Source organism: Eretmochelys imbricata, chromosome 8 (assembly GCF_965152235.1).
Source record: "Eretmochelys imbricata isolate rEreImb1 chromosome 8, rEreImb1.hap1, whole genome shotgun sequence".
NCBI classification, from domain to species: Eukaryota; Metazoa; Chordata; order Testudines; family Cheloniidae; genus Eretmochelys; species Eretmochelys imbricata.
The window spans coordinates 95870004-95882808 of NC_135579.1; the positions used below are offsets into that span (position 1 = coordinate 95870004).

Here is a 12805-nt window from a genome sequence, read left to right on the forward strand (position 1 = left end):
GGTGAGGGAGTGAGAGAACCTGGATTTGTGCAGGAAATGGCCTAACTTCATTATCATGCACATTGTGTAAAGAGTTGTCACTTTGGATGGGCTATCACCAGCAGGAGAGTGAATTTGTGTGGGGGGGTGGAGGGTGAGAAAACCTGGATTTGTGCTGGAAATGGCCTAACCTGACGATTACTTTAGATAAGCTATTACCAGCAGGACAGTGGGGTGGGAGGAGGTATTGTTTCATATTCTCTGTGTATATATAAAGTCTGCTGCAGTTTCCACGGTATGCAGCTGATGAAGTGAGCTGTAGCTCACGAAAGCTCATGCTCAAATAAATTGGTTAGTCTCTAAGGTGCCACAAGTACTCTTTTTCTTTTTGCGAATACAGACTAACACGGCTGTTACTCTGAAACCTAGTACTTCTGTTCTCTGTGCATTTATGGAGCCTTGCCTCATGATGTATTGATGCACTGGTATGGGTTTGCACTGTATACCCAAAAAACGTAAAATCCTTTATCATTTGTGTACAACACTTCACATGGAGAATAAAAATGTATCCTAAAAATCTATTTGAGAAAGTGTGTGCATGATGTTCTAGCTGCTGTTAAACCTCAGTTTCTCAGGGATGATGATTATTTGCTTTTCTTGCTCCCAAGCATTTGATAATCTCTGTTGTTTATGAAATGGAAGCTATTTTCAAGGTAGAAAAGCTATTTCATGGTGACTGCCTGACTTTTCCATAGGCAGAGGGCTGCCAGAACTGACTTTGTGAACTTCCCAGGAACACTGCCTCATATCTGGAGTAATGTTTGGGTTTTCCACAGGGCTGTTCTGGAATGCTCTAGCATTGTGGGGGGAGAAGGGGGCAGTGCATAGAAGCTGCTAGGTAAAAATACATCCAGTGATACGAGGATACTTAGCTTTGTAAAGCACTTTGAGGCAGACCGGTGAAAAGCCCTATGTAAGAGCCAGGTATTGTTATAGGATATGATAAGGCATCTTGTGCACATAAGTGTACATGTGATGTATGGCGCACATAGTCTCTCTCCACATCTTTAAATTCATCTGTTAATTAGCATTTTTATTCTGTTTTAGAGTTTCTTCCCACTGTGTATGCTGTAGCTATGGCATAGTTCCAAGTTCGTCATCAAACACCCGTGTCTGAGTGTCTCTCTTTACTTGTAGCTAATAACATACCTAAGCTCTTCCTATGCGAAGGAGATGTATTTGGATTGTTACTCGAAATAAACAGCATGAACCAAAACAACACAATAAAGTGTCTCATTCACATACTGGGAGGATGTGAAGTTATCTGAATGAGGGTCCCACAGACACTGGCTAGCCACCACTATATGCACAGTCTCATCTTTGCTTTTGTTTCCAATGGTGACGTTGACAACTAACTTATACCGAGGAGGAGTGACTTGCTTGACCAAGTGTTTTCTTTCTTCACTTAAAGCAATAGTGAGACTGGCACATTTTGCAGGCTCATAAGAGTAACGTTGGTGCGTTTGGTCGGTAAATATTCCCTTAGCAGCCCTTCCGCTCTGCCACAAGAGGATTTCTCTTGCGGTATTGCCGACGAGACTGGACTCTGTAACAAAGACCTAATGCTATAATATGATTTAATTAATTTATTTGTATTACGGTCACGCCCAGCACCCTTAGGCAGGATTGGGGCCCCATGGTTTTAGACCCTGTACAAACACACACACTGTTGTGTGTTACAATTGAACCACAATAAATTCTGTTCCAACAATGTGAATCTCTACATTTTCAAAGAGCTACGAGGTTTAACCAGGCAACGTCCAGGCAAGTCAGTGAGGGTTGACTCCAATTACTGGGAGTCAAGAATTAACCCACGCACACACACACACACACACACACACATTAATGGAACTGGGTCAGAGTGCTGGCTCACAATACAGTTGTCCCCACAACACAAAATGTGGTTCTGGTTCCCCAGCATCAGTAAGTGCTAAGATATATCCAGGGCTTTTGCCCAATTCGGACACATGGTTAAAACCTGCTTAGGTCTGCACTGGAATATGAAACCATATTTTAACCGCCTTGGGGGCAGCCACTATACTATTGTGGTAGATGGGGAAGTTCTGTGAACCTGTCCTCTCTAGTAGGACTTCTATCCCATGCTGACTCCCAAGTCCTGCCCCAACATATGTTGGGTGTCATAAAGCCTGAGATAGATTCTTCAGTAGCTGGCTGTACTTTGGCCCTGGTTAGGAACACAGGGGAAGGCATCATCTTAGACCATTATAAGCCAAATTTTCGAAGACTTGTTCACATGCATTGAGCTTTGAAAATCTAGAGGTTTTGCTAAACGCCTGTGGGTGCGTCTACACTGCAGCTGGGAGCGTGCTCCCCTACTTGGGTAGGCTAGGCAGGTGCACTAGCTCTGCTCAAGCTAGCACGCAAAAAATAGCAGTGTAGCTGGGGTAGCACGGGGGAGACTTGGGCTAGCTACCTGAGGACAAATCCACCCAGAACCCCAGCTATGCGCACATGCATTTAACCTGAGCCACTGCCTGTGATACCCCCAACTACACTGTTATGTTTAGTACGCTAGCTTGAGCAAATTGCATCGGTGTGTGTGTGTGTCCAAGTCCATGTCTGAGCAGGGAAGCATGCTCCCAGCTGCAGTATCGATGTACCCAGTGTGACTCTTTGAAAATGCAGGGGTATCACTTCAAGTTAGCAAAGAATGGGAGAGTTAAAACTGGAACTGTTACTTTAAATTCCACCCCAACATGCCTAGGTATTTCAGCACATATGGAACACGATGGGGCAGAACCCTGCCCAGCTGGTCTGGCCCTTCTGCTGCTAAGCCTTCTCTCTTTGTTCCTGGCTAGAAGGGAGGGAAGTGAGAGACACACAGACTAGGCTGTGAATATTATTGGGTTGCAAGCCTGCAAAGGCAGACTGCAGGGAGAGAGGGTGGCATTTTTGTATGCGGCTCCGCCAGCTCAGCCATCTGCATTCCCTGGAGGAGGGAATTTCTTCAGTGGAATTTCCCCTTAGTGTGGGAGGTGGCCCTGGAAATGTGAAGAGCCTTAAACAGCAGCTCTCAGCGCAGCAATCTCTAAGGCAACGGTGCCCAAACTTTTCCTGTCGCACCCTCCCCTTACAGTAGTGGAATCTGTCCGCACCCCCCACCCCCCCCAACTACTGCATAATTGGCTCAGCAGAGGAGCTTGGGCGGAGCTGGGGGCAGAACTGGGGATGGGGGAGTGGGGAGCTGGGGCTAGAGGCGGAACTGGCCTGGGGGGCAAAGAGGGAATGAGGGCAGAGCTGTGGCCAGGGGCGGGGCAGTGGGGTGCTCCCCCCTCCCCTTGGGGGCTTGCCCCTCTGAACATTCCTCTGTGCCCCCCTGGGTCCCCACAGTGGGGACCACTGCTCTAAATAGAGTTCACGTCTGGGCAGACCCTAATGATCTTTATTCTCCACTATCCACAGACACTCTCCCCCACTCCACTTAGTGTTTTGTCTTGGTGGGTTAGGTTAAGATTCCCTCTGCCTAACCTCGGATTTACACCTTCCCTTGCTCAGGCAGCCCCGTTTGGAGGAGGTAGGGGCCCTTGCTAAGTGTGCTGAGCTTGAAAGCCATGCTGCAAAGACAGGCTGTTCTTGTACTCCAGCCCCAGCCTGTGTGGGACACTAATGCTCAGTTGGCAGGATGCTGCCTGGGCTCTTTATTTACTAAAGGAAGATGGGTTTTCCCACTTTTCAACAGACTCTAGGAGCAGAACAGAGAAATATCCCATAGGAAGAGTTTCATTGAAAAAATGCTTCGATATTGATTGTTGCATCAATTATTAAATGGATTCTTAGTGCTGTGTGTGGGCAGAGTCATCTCTGGAGATGCAGATGGCTCATTTCATGTCAGAATGCTGGGATCAGAGAGATCAGCTCATCTCCTGGCCAATGCAGGATTGGTCCCTACAGGACATTTCCAGTGCTAGACCCATGACCTAGCAATGAGGCTTTCAGTACTTCCCCAAGGAGACAAGTCCACCCCCTAATGCAGCTCCCTGCCAGGAAGGTTTTTCCAATACGCAGCCTAGATACTCTCTTTCTTAATTTCATCTCATTACTTCGTGTTCCTGCCTAAGTAATTCCTCTCCCTACTTGGTACTGTGGTAAACCCTTGATCAGCTCTGAAGTCCCACTGTTTGATAACATCCCTTCCATTTAAATTAATCCAAGTCTTTTTCAACTTGTGGTTTATAGATTCTTACATGGTAGAAACTGTGTGAGACCCAGATATGGCGTAACTCTGTTTCTAGTGAAGCAAAATGGTTTCAGTACAAACTAATCAATTGTGGGCCTGATGCAGAGGTCTTTGCTGTTAATGGCAAGACTCCTCTTTGACAGGACTGACCTGGCTGGTCACCATTATTCCTCATCCCGTTCCCCCCCTCGCGCAGGACTGCTTAGCTGACAAATAGCAATCCCTCAGTTCAGGCACAGCAGCTGAATTGCAGGCCCCAGGTCACACGAGGGTGAACGTGTCATGAGGCTGATATATGCTGTCTCTTAGGAGCACATCACTGCTAGCCTCCCTGGTAGAGAGCTCTCTACCCCCTCTCCTGGCTTCCTGAGTAATGTTGTATCCAGTGGGTACAACAAATAGCACAAACTGGGGACACGGCATGCAGCTGGATGGAATGGGGAAGATAAACCACACAAATAAGAGCATCCTAGGCACTGCCATCCCAGACCAGATCAGTGAGCCATCCAGGCAGGCATCCTGTTGCTGACAGTGGCCAGTGATGGATGCATACTTTGGAGGAAAGCAGGGGAAACTAGGAATGCTCTGGCCACCTGTACAATAAGCGAGCCTGGAGGAAGCATGTTCTTTCTAAGCCCAGATGATCAGTCTGTTCCAAGCAATGCGAGGACTAATCACCACCCTTGTAGTTTTATCCATGAGCGTAGCAATGGCGGCTATTCTGAACAGCAAAGGCCTGACCCAAAGCAGGAGTTATGGGCTCAGCACCACTGAAAATCAGACATGAAGGCCTTGTCTTCACTCAGAAACAAGGTGTGTTCTTAACTCAAGTTAGCTAACACACGGTAACTAACATGAGGTAAAATCCTAGTGCTAGATCTAGGATCTTGCATAGTCTTTAACTCAACCCACTAATATGTGAAACACTACCAACTGCCTGGTCTTCACTAGGATTTTAGCTGGTGTTAGCCTACTCAAATTGGGAACACACCTCTTCAGCTAGAAAAGACGCATTCCTATAGGTTTGATCCAAACCCCATTGATGTCAGTGGGGTTTGGATCAGGCCCAAAGGGCAAAATTTTCAAATAAGCTCAGGTTCCATTTAGGCACCAGAATCAGTGCACATTGGGTGCTGAACTCTTTGGATCTATCATATATAGACCACTGGTACCTGAAACATGCACGTATCCTAGTCACTGAAAGAGGCCTGAGCCCAGCCCAGTCCAGATCTTCAAAGCTCTTGGAGCAGTTCCTAGACAGGGCAACTCCTCTGTGGTGTGTCCCACTGTTATTGGCATAGAGTGTTCAGTCTTCATTGCTAATTGAGGGGATGTCACCATTCTCTTCAGCCCCAGGAATGTCCAAGAGAAAACTGCACTGAGCATGTCATCGGAGAGACCCTGTGCTAGGCGGACAGAACACGTACCTTCTCATTGATGATGGTGATGGGCTTGTGACGAGAGATCTGGAGTCTTGACTTGTTTTTCATAGTGGCTCGGTTCTACAAGTCAAATCATGCTTTACCAGGTGCTAAGATACATGAGCAAGACAACAACGCTCCAGGCCGCCTTTCATACCCACACACTGGTCAGCTCGTCAGGACAGGGAGTGGCTGACTGTGGGCGTGTGCACGGCTCAGTACAATGGGGCCTGCAGACACTGCGGTAGCCTTCACCATTCTTCAGCATCTTTCATCAAAGGATCTCAAAGCACTTTACAAAGGTGAACTAATTAAGCTTTGCAATGTCCCTGTGAGGCAGATAAGGGATCACTTCACCTACCACTGCAACACAGCCACCTCTGGAATTGAAGGCAGCAACAATACACAACATTTTAGGGCTGGAACTGAAGAACAACACTATATTCACAGCCATATTGAACTATCTGTATTCACATAGCCTGCATTTGACTTACAAGCATCCAAATACAGCCTTATTTTGTTTGCTGTAAGGGGATCTCAAAGCACCTTATGACTGTTACTGAGCTTAGCCTCACTCCATCCCCATGAGGCAGGTACCGGTGTCAGTATCCCTGTTTTATAGCTGAGATGCTGTCATTTGACAACGTTGCACAGACGGTCACAGTAGCTGAGCTGGGAACAGACCCCAGCTCCCCTTACTCCCTGCCCTGGGCGAGGGGAATTTAGCTAGAATGTCATTGCCTGAGTTGGAATTTGTCCCAGACGCTGTGGTTAACATCTCCACTCCTACTGTAGCACTTTTCTAAGGGCTCCTTCGGGCTTTGTTTGTTTAACTAGGCAGTCCTTTAATACACTCTGTGGCTTAGATGGAAGCTATCCACTGTCAGACTATTAGCCGGCATCTCTAGCTATACTGTACATCCTGGAACTGTCTCCAACAGAAAATGCCTGAGCCCCAGTATTAGGCATTATACGTTTTACCTGAGCCCGAAAACAGTGTCTGTGTCTGGACGACAGAGTCGATGGCCAGCCCACTGCTAGCAGCTGCCTTAAACAGGTAGGGGAGTTAAACACATCATCATCGATTCGTGCCATGAGTCAAATGGATTTAATCCCAGGGATAATCATGTTAGCGGAGGCCAGTTTCAAAGGGTAGGTGGGATGATAAAGAGAGTCTGACTGGCTCTCCTTCAGGGATTCACTCCAGGACCGAGCATGGTCCCCAGGAAAGGGGCGCATGCGGATGTCTCTGTTAACCATGCTAGCGAGGGTAAGTAGCTCTACAGCACAGCTTCGAACCTCTGCAGTCGGGGCCAGCCTGACAGGGGTGGGGCTGATCAAAACCACTGGGCTTTGTCCCACTGCCTGTGGGGGATGATCACCTGCTCGTGTGTGTGTGTGGGAGCAAAGGCTGTGGGCCTGCAGAGGGCTGGGAATTGTGGAGGTTGCATTGGGCAACAGGGCCCCAGGCTCCGTTTTACAGTTTGTGCCCATTAATAGGACCTTGGAAAAGATGCTTTTAGCAGCCTCTTTTTAGCCTCTTTTGCTCATGTTCTGAAGCCTCCTGGTGTCTGCTTGAGGGGGATGATTACAGCTATAGGACACAACAGAAGGGTCACTGGAGCCTTGCTCTTAAGAGGCTCTGATTAGGAGCATCTCTACAGCAATAATCACAGTACCTTAAATTCCTTAGTGAGTCTCTGGGCGGCTAGAAGTCCCCTCAGGCTGACAGTGGCTGGGTTAGAAGTTGTGGCTTCTGAAGCTCTTGTGGTTTCTATGCCCTTCTGAAGCTTGGAAGGTGAGTAACCGCCAGCAGCAGGAGCATCTGGGGACTTAAGGGGAATATACGGACCAAGAAGTAAGTGTGTGTGGATGTCTGAGTGAAGAGACATGCCAGTGTCATGACACCAGCTGCAGGAGCGTCTGGTCCATGGCGTCCGTCTTGGACTCTTCCCCAAATGGAATTTTGTGACACACTCACTGAGCCCCAGCAGCTCAAACCCTTGGCCTGCCCCAAAGTGAAGATAACAAAAATACCAATTGAACCCTTTAACCAAACAGGCAAACCCCAGCCAACCCCACACATCCCACTGCACATCCCAGCCACCCACAGTGAGTGTTAATGGGGGCAGTGAATGCCCTGCATCTCTGGGTGAGGATACATCACCTTGCTAATCTAGGTTCTTACATGGGCCCCAGCACCACAGTAGCTGAATGCCTTTTCCTCGCTGATATTAAATAGGACACACACATACACACACACACATGTTGAGCATTTGTATTTGAAGAGGGCAGTCTGTATTCATGTGTACCCTATACTGTATTTGATTTGCTGCTGTTGCATAGCTCTATAAGCACTTCTGCTGGGGTGGGGTCAAGGGAGGAAGTATGATTATTGTTATTATCACCCATAAAATAAATCCAGGCACTTAATGACCTTGGCAGAGAGCATTTCCTGGGGATTAATGACAGATTGGTGTTCATGTCCCTCAGGCTGTCAGCTCCTCCCAGCTGGACATTAATCCACAAGAAATGTCTTGGGTATTGATCCCTATTGCTTAATTAATAAATGCACCATGTCTTACTGGCTTAGATTTAGAGGCGGCCCTTTTTTCTCTTCCTGCTGCATTGAAAGTGACTTTTTTAGCACCTGTCACTCTTTCTTTTGAGGCCTTTGGGTCTTTTGGTTTCCTGGCATTCATCTGAGTGTTGTTTTGTTGCCGCACCAGAGAATTTCACCCTTAGAAGGAGGGAGACAGATGACACGCTTGCTGTCTTCTGCGCTTCCCTGGCTAATGTGGCACGGCACGAGAAGCAAATCTTTCAGAAGCAACACAAAGTCTTGATTATCCTCAGCTGATTACATCCGCTTTACAAGAGTCTGCACAAAAAGGAGCATGAGCTGTCGAGCAAGAACATTGTAATTCACCAAGGTTTTAAACGTTTTCTGTAATAATCAATTTCTTGCCTATGAGTCACCATTCATCTTCAGTACTTTCTTCATTGGGTGGCTTTGCTATCTTTAGTTCTAGGCTACCAACTGTCTTTGAGAAACAACCACACTAATTAGGAGCGATTACCAGTCTATCAAGTTTTAAAAGTCAGGTGCACTGTCCCCATCTGACTTGGAGCCCTGTTTTCAAAAGTGGTTTGTGGTTTTGGGTGCCCAGCCTGAAGGGGCCTGGTTTTCAGAAGGCGCTGAACACCCTCCCCTGTAAATGAGGTCCCTTAAGGTGTCTCAAGTTCAGACCCAAAAAACTGAGTCATCCAAAATCACTAATCCCTGGCTTTGGAAATCTTGGAGCCAAGATCATGCACTTTTTAAAGACTAGGGCTGCGCTGTCTCACCCAATCAGATTTCAAAACAGAGTTCATCTGAGTGGCATAGACTAAATGATCTGCTTCTTCCTTAGATTACAAGGCAGTCACATAAACATTACTGTGTTCAGGGTTGCCTTTGGTAAACGATGTGCTTGCTATCTTGCCTGGATCATTCCTAAATGGCATTATTCTTTCACTGCCTGTCTTAGAGCTGCTCACATGTATTTTCTCATGTTGAGAATGCCAATAGTATTGGCCAGGAGAGTCAGGATCCAGTTCTGGGTTCACTTTCAGGACTGTACATTCGGAGTAACTCCCATCAGATTGGCTGAGTTACACAGGTGTAAATCTGAGTGAGCAGAGTCGGGCCCTCAGTGTACCAAAAAGATTTTCCCTTTGCAAATCTGGAATGCATTTTGTATTAGGAAAGGTAAATATGTAAAAATGTGCACTCAGAAGGTAACAGGCTTAATGTCTACACAGTAGGGCCACACTACAGCCACCACCCATTGTATCTCATGGGCTCCAGGGACGGTGACACTCCACTCACTGACAGATAGGAAGAAGAATTGTTTTTGTCCTACCTGCAGATGGCCTTGGTGTAGCCTCTGTTCAAGGTGCTTTGCTCTCCTTGTGACAGCCACGTTAAACACTGACAAGATTAAGTTAAAATAAAATGAAGCCACTTCTATTTAACATGACTGCCTGCCCTCCAGTGTGTACAAAATGGATGGCTGACATTCCTCCTGCTACTGATTCTGGCTACTGTGTTGACTCTATCCAGGCCTCCACCCTCCATAAACATTAAGGCAAACAAGATTTGCATTTCTTTTTCTGGAGAGAGAGCAGGAGAAAGAAGCATTATTTATATAGTATTTGCTTTGTTCTTCCTCAGTCAGCTGGTGAGATGTTACTCTATTAACCATTAGAAATCCGACCCTTTATTGACAAAATTGGTGGTTCTTTGGCATGGCTCTCCGTTTGTAAGCATAAACTCTTCATGGCTTCGGAGCATGTGGCTGGTGAAACTAACATCCATAGTAATCTGAGGGGGCGATATTAAGTAAAGCAGTTCAGGAATGTTGCCTACATTGAGGTCATAAAATTATAACAATATGGCAATGTCCTAGGACTAAATTGTTTCCTGTAGGGGTTATTTCCATGGGAAATAGTATGGTCAAGAGGATAAGGAATGAGAGGAGGCAAGCAATGTGGTTTCTATTCCCAGCTTTGCCACTGACCTGCTGTGTGATCTTGGGCAAGTCACTTCACCCCTCTGTGCCTCAGTTTCCCATGCAACTCTGTGACTTGTCTATTGTAAGCTGTTTGGGGCAGGGGCAGTTTCTTGCTATGCATATGTATGGTGCTGAGCACAATGGGGCTCTGATATTTGGTGGGGCCTCTGGGACCTATTGTAATACAATACAATAATAAGAGGAGACAGGAAATTCAGGGTATGTCTGTACTGTAATAAAAGAGCACAACTGGCCAAGGTCAGCTAACTCAGGCTTGCAGGGCTTGAGTTGCGGGGCTATAACATTGCAGCATAGATATTCGGGCTCGGGGTGGACCCTGGGGTCTGAGACCCTCCTGGGGTCTCAGAATGTAGGCTGCAGCCCAAGCCTGAATGTTTACACTGCTACTTTATAGCACCATGAGCCCAGGTCAGTTGACTCTGAGACTCGGTACCCAGAGGTTTTTTATCGCAGTGTTGACGTACCCTCAGTATCTTTGGACAAATGTTGTTTTGGACCAATTCTTCTTTGGAAGCAGTGGGTTGCCCCACCCGCCAGTCTACCAGGAGAGGGGTTCAGCACTGAAAATCCACAGCTCTCCTGAGCTTTATTGGAAGCCAGGACCATCTTTGTGGTGTCCCTGTGCTTCCAAAGTGCCTCCTGACCAATGGTTCCATAGTGTCTCGGGATGTCCCCGGGGCACTGGGGATGGTAATCCTAGTGTAGGAGGAAAATCAGTGTACAGATGCCAGCAGTGTCATTGCTAGTTTACTCTAGAGATTCCCACTGATGTTGAGTGAGGACGGCGGTGACTGAACCAGCAGCAGCCCAGACTAGTTCTGTTCATGTCTGTGAACCTCTGACTGGGAAGTTTTTGGTGCTAGCTGGCTGTCCACGAGCACACTTTGTGGCTGTGCTTGGCCAGTGCATTTAGACTGTGCCTGTCAGGGGGCGCATCACTCACCACGAGTCTGGTGCCTCCTCCTGGGGATTAGCTCAACGCCAATGTCCTCCCATCCGTGGTTTGCACTCTGTTGCTCTGTCTGCAGGCAGCCCTTCCCATGGCCCCAGGAACTGCAGTGTCCTCTTCGTAGCTCAACCCCCGGCCGTGTCACCATCCATGTTTCCCGCTTCTGGCGGTTAGTATTGCAGTCCAAATCCTGCCACTTCCCCAGTGGTGAGTTGGAGGGACCCGGGCCTGCCTACTACTACAGGTCCCAGCCCAGGGTCCCTGTGTAGAGCAGCCTCCTGCTGCTCCTCTCACTCCTCTCACTGCTGTTACGATTCCCTAGACCATTTCCCCATGGCCCCAACTCCTCCTTCCCCCTTACCTCAAGGCCCTCAGCTGCTCAGTCCCTGGAGTCAGCCAGGAGCTGTCCCTTGTTCCCCTGGTCCCTGCCAGCAACTGACCTGTCCATGCTGCTAGCTTTCTTTCAGCCTTCTAGGGACACAGTTCTCACCCCTTGTGCTCCCAGCAGCAACCAACCTCTGCTCTGCCTGCAGCTCCTTTTCTGTGAGACTCCTGAGCCCTGATTGACTACTCCTCGCTGTCTCTCTCCTATTGGCTGTTTCCCGTGCAGCCTCCCTAGGGTTTTAGTAACCTCTTGTATGCCAGTGTGGGGTAAACACCCCACCACGGTACCCACTTGCTCTCTCCCACCTTTGAGCCTGGAAAGGCCAAATGGTATTCTCCAGCAGTGCCACTAGCCCCACTTCTAGTCCCAGTCCCCCAATGAGCTCACACTTAGCGTGCACAGAAGCTGATGCTTTATAAGTAGATTCAGGCAGGCAGAGCACAAAGGCATTGACCCTAACCCTTCCCTGTGTGCACCCACCAAGATTTCAAACTTCAGGGCCTGTGAGCCCATGTGACCTGGATCTGGCATAAAACATTTGTGAACCTCTTTGGATTTAACATTAGAAGGCTTTGCATCAATGTCCGATGGGAGATCTAGCATTTTGCCCATCTACCCTGATTGGTAACCATTGAATACCTCCATCATAGTCACCATTCCTGGTCGAATGACCAACTCAAAATATGTTACTTGCAGGAATAATCCTGTCAATACACAACATTGCTGAGGGAATGAGCATGATGACTTCAATATGACCAACCCCAGGCCTTCAAAAATCAGGAGATTGGCTCAAAAAGCATGAGAGAAAAATTATTGTTGGGTTCTTCTTCTTGAGCTTCTGCTGTCTGAACCTTAACTTTACAGTCAGGTCACATTTTTCAAGCTTTTCTCTGCAGCCATGAAAGCTAGAAACGTACTGGGTTTTTTTTTTAAATGAAAAGCTGGGGTTCGCATGTAAGCATTTTACTCCAGGAGCTGATGATTTCAGGAAAGTACCAGGTATCATGAGACTAGAGATAAAATTAAATTAACAAAGAACATGGCTGGGCTATTGTCTGAATAAATGCAGGGGATGCGAGTTGGTGATGGAATACAGCCTTTAAAATCTTGGATTGAATTCTATCCCAGACTGGCATTATTTGACAACTGCTGGAATGCCTGTGTGAAATGACTTGATGGGTCCCAGTCCTGTTCTTAGGGGCTGAGTGACCACATCAGAAAAACCATCCTTGTACT

General features: G+C 47.5%; 1 pseudogene; it reads right to left on the reverse strand.

The window, feature by feature from the left end:
- Nucleotides 1-1226: 1226 nt before the first annotated feature.
- Nucleotides 1227-8360, reverse strand: LOC144269173 (uncharacterized; annotated as a pseudogene).
- Nucleotides 8361-12805: the final 4445 nt, after the last annotated feature.